This window comes from Phacochoerus africanus, chromosome 8 (genome assembly GCF_016906955.1).
Source record: "Phacochoerus africanus isolate WHEZ1 chromosome 8, ROS_Pafr_v1, whole genome shotgun sequence".
NCBI classification, from domain to species: domain Eukaryota; kingdom Metazoa; phylum Chordata; class Mammalia; order Artiodactyla; family Suidae; genus Phacochoerus; species Phacochoerus africanus.
In genome coordinates, this window is record NC_062551.1 from 110,775,062 (window position 1) to 110,779,429 (window position 4,368).

Consider the following 4,368-nt stretch of genomic DNA (forward strand, 5'->3'; position numbering starts at 1 on the left):
GAAAAAAAAAAAAAAAGTCTTCAGCTTAACGTAAACTGATCATAATTGGGAGCAATTCTTCTTTCCCTTCTTCAATGCTATCTCCTCCTGTGCAGCCTATTTTGCATCCAAAGATACATTTGAAAGTCGAAATCCCTTAGAGCTAAATATTCTAAACTGACAGAAGAATTTCTAGTGGCACACCAGCCTGGAGCGATGTTTTTATGAGGACATCACTTTCTATTTCCAAGCTTCAGTATGCACTCTTGCTTCCTTTTTCCTGGGAGCCATGCCACATCAACTTGCCTCCCTCTCAGCTTTTAATGTTTTTTTAATGGAGTCCAGTTTTGCGCCTAAGTTATGGCTAGCTTTCTGACAAACCATCAGACACCTAAGTAACCAGAATGGAGGTATCCAGATGCCACATGGGGAGAAAGCCAATGGTAAACTTTTCCTTCCTTTGAACAAACCGTATTATAATAATGCCTTTTTGCCTTTTTTTTTTTTTTTTTTAAACCTGGCCTCTGGGTTTGCCATAAAGCCTAAAAGGGGCTTAAGAAAAACATTTTAAAAATTAATATGTGATCTGAAGTCTTTTCTTGTAAGCCACAAGCTAAAGTAATCATCTCTCAATCTGGCTGGTGTGGCGAGTGTGCTGCCTGAACGGTGAAATAGCAGTACTACTGCATTTTTCTCCTCGAGCATAAAATTGCTTGTGGAGCATTGAAGTCAGTTATCCAGTGAAATAAAGCGAGCACGCTTTGCAGGTACATGATTGTTTAGAGGAACTTAAGAAAATAATTGTGAATTGTGCAATGAATGATCATTGCTGACGCCAATTCATCAGGGAATGTGGCATCTCTGTGATAAAGAAGAAATAAGGGTTCTTGAAAATCGGCAGTTTGGGATGGTCTTATCTACAGAACTTGGAAGACAAATGCAGAACATTCGGGAATTACATATGCCCTCAGCTGAGAAATAATGCTCAGGGTTGGTCTGCTGGTAAGTGAAAGGTGAGTGTTCTCTCTGTGCCCGGGCTTTAAGATTTCGGCTCGGAATCATGTGGGTGTTCCGGCTGTCAGGGTCTAGAATCTATACAATAATATGAGTAAATGTCGTGCCTAAGAAACAGGCAGAATACAGCTTCCTAGATTCACACCAACCGAGTCTTTATCGGGATTCAGATTTCAGCTGAATATGTTTCCCAATCATTTTCTGGAATTATTGTCTTCATTTGTTTGCTGGTTTGTTAATGCCTCTGCCTGGTTGAAAATCAGTTCCCAGAGAGCAGGATGTTATGTCTCCTTCACCACTGATTCCTAGCCCCTAGAAGCAGTGCCTGGCATTTTGTACGTCTTCAATAGTAAATAAGTAAGGGAGTTCCCTTAGTGGTTCAGCAGGTTAAGAACCTGACTAGTAACCACGAGGATGTGGGTTCAATCCTTGGCCTCATTCAGTGGGTTAAGGATCCAGTGTAGGTGTAGGTCTCAGATGCAGCTCGGATCTGGCATTGCTGTGGCTGTGGTGTAGGCTGGCAGCTGTAGCTCCAATTTGACCCCTAGCCTGGAACTTCCATATGCTGAAGGTGTTGCCTTAAAAAGTAAATAAACATAAAAATAAGCATCATTAGAAAATAAGTAAGTTAAGTAATGAATGAATGAAAACAGAATTCTAACTACAATATAGCTCTGAAGAGAGTTACACAACGGTGAATGGCTCATAAGATGAATATAAGATATGGACGTACATGGCGTCTAAATGTAGTCAAATGAGGTCAGGAATTATCTTTATACTTGAAAAAAAAAATCTCCATAGCATCAGGCCAGCATCTGATATTTCACTGCTGAAGGTGGGTTAACGGTGAGGTCTGGGGAGATGCCCGGGTGTTACATTCACTACAGGCGGTGATAAGGAAATGTGCTGGCGGGAGGGAGCACCTCTGGGGAGAAGATCCCCAAATACCAAGTTACCTGGATTGATGGGACCATCTTCTCCAGTGTGGGAACTCCTTGAACCAAGCTTGAAATTCCTTGCGCAAAGACTTTCCCCTTGGACCACGGAGAGAAAATATTTTAGCAATGGATTCATATCTGGGGTACTTTCTTTTAAACCAGTCCTTGCTGGCTTTTACATTGGTAAAAACTGTTCTTGCCAAAAAAATCAGTTGGGCTGATGGAGTCTGAGATTCGTTAGAAAGATTAGTAACTTAAAGCAAAGTACTTCTTTGAATTTGATGTATTTTACAGGAAGGGACCTAGTTTGATGTTGCCCAGCTTAACTTTTCATCCAAATTCCCCTGGAGGAGTGTTTTTTAATCTGATGTATTTTTATCCCTATCTTCTGAAGTGGCATTTTTTTTTTTTTTCCTGACAGGAGGATAGAGTAACGTGGAAAGCAGCTTTTATTCACTACAAGGACAACTAATGCACATGCAACCAAGGGCAGAGTTAGTCTCTAGGTGCATATATTAGCCTAAGGGTATTGTGGGTCCCTGTGTCTTAGAAAACTCTAAAAATAATTACCCTGTGATTAGTATCTGATGCCAATGGTATATTTTCACTTTAAGAGTCTGAGGTCTTTATTTCCTTGAGACAATGAATGAACTTCTTTTCACCTTGTTCTTGGCTACTTTGCTTCCGCTCTCATAACAAAGACACGTACCCAGGCATGTGCAGGGGCAGACTGCCCTCTGCCAATGGTGGATTTTCTAATAAAACGCTTTCTCTTCATGTTACGATTCTAGTCTAGTCAAATTAGAAATACTTACTAATTCCCTTTTTATATCTTTAAGGTGTATATTCTCTACCAGGTGGTGTATCAACAGGAAAAAGAAATTAACATTTTCTTCTTGATTCTATCTAATGTTTCCGTCTGTAAGTTTCCCGAAATGTGGGAAACAGAGACACAGTAGTGCTCTTTCCAGCTCAAGCTCATTAATAAAATTTTGGTCATGTTCAAAGACTTTTTAAAAATGAGTCCAGGGGCAATTTTATGCCCAGCCTTTAATCACTAACCACTGCCTCTCTCATCATTTGGGCGATTCTAAGAGGATGGTGGCTAATGCATGGATGATGGCGATGACTGCCTTGTAAACCACATATGGAGAAGCCATCATCAATGGCTTTGATGTCCCAAAGCCATGGCCCACCAATCTGATGTCAGGGTGATGGGTTAGGAATTGTCGGGCTCTCCTTATTGTTTTTTCAGAAATAAGGAGCTAATGAAATCTGCTTCTAAGGAGGGACATATATATTAACAGACTATTTGGGGAGAAAAATTAATGTAAGTGCCCCATCGTTGGACTCATTTGAAGTTTGTTTTCCAAAAGGGACACATGGACTTCTTTGGTGGCCTGGCGGTTAAGGTTCTGGAGTGGCCACTGCTGTGGTGCAGGTTCAGTCCCTGGCCTGGGAACCTCTGCATGTGAGGGTGCAGCCAGTGAAATAAAATAAAAAGATAAAATAAAATAAAAGAGACTTACAGGAAAAGGAGGGTATGCTTGTGAAGCTGCAGGATCAGTAGCTAAAGTTCTTGGAAGGTAAGGTATGACCTTCTTAGAATTTGTCATTGAAGTGTTTCCTTATGTTTCCCCTGGGAAAAAAAAAAAAAGGTGAGAGAAGACTTGGGAGGAGGGAGAAGGGAGAAAGAGGAATGGAGATAAGAACACAGCCAAACTAGAGACCCATCTATAACAGAGGAGGAAAGGGTTCCTTTAAGAAGCTTGCCTGTAATATTTAACTGGTGCCTTCATATAACATCTTGACTTAATAAAGAGACTAGCAAAAGGAAAAGAAAAGAAAAATGAAAGAAAAAAATCCACAGCAAGACAATAAAAAGTTTCCTCCTCACACCCACCACCTTGGGGGTTTTTCCTTTGTGCCTCAGAGCTTATGCCACTGAAACTCATCAATTTTTGCTTTTATGCTGGAAAGGCCTAAAAAAACATTTGAAGCTTCCCAGCCACTGCTTGGGGGTGAGAAGATTTCACAACGTCTGCCGAGTCTCCGGGCCTGTCCCCGGGGAAGGCCAGGGGGCCATGGGCCCAGGAGAGAAGCTTCTTTCTCTCCCTGGTGCCTGCCAGCCAGCAAACAAAGGACAGAACCTCAAAGTTCTTTCCCCAACACCTGACCTCAGGCCAAAGGCAAAACATTTTATCTCTGGGTCCTAGTGACACAAGCTCCCTGGCTCTTGCAATTGTGCTTTTATGATGTGACTGGGAAGCTTTGATGGAATTACTCTTGCCTCTTCTTTCTCTGCCCAGACATTTATTATTCTGTATATTTTCGAGGGCTGTGGGAAACTTTCATAACCGAGCCTAAGCCAGGCAAAAACTTGTTCTATTTGGAATTTGTAATGAAGTCAAAACATGGCCTGGATTTTCTGAAAGCC

At 41.5% G+C, this 4,368-nt stretch overlaps 1 long non-coding RNA gene across 1 annotated transcript; it reads left to right on the forward strand.

Moving 5' to 3' along the window:
* The first annotated feature begins 451 nt into the window (after window positions 1-451).
* Window positions 452-2,938, forward strand: LOC125134558 (uncharacterized). The gene is made up of 2 exons (XR_007136684.1): window positions 452-992; window positions 2,353-2,938. It is a non-coding gene; the product is annotated as an uncharacterized LOC125134558 (long non-coding RNA).
* The last annotated feature ends 1,430 nt before the right edge of the window (window positions 2,939-4,368 follow it).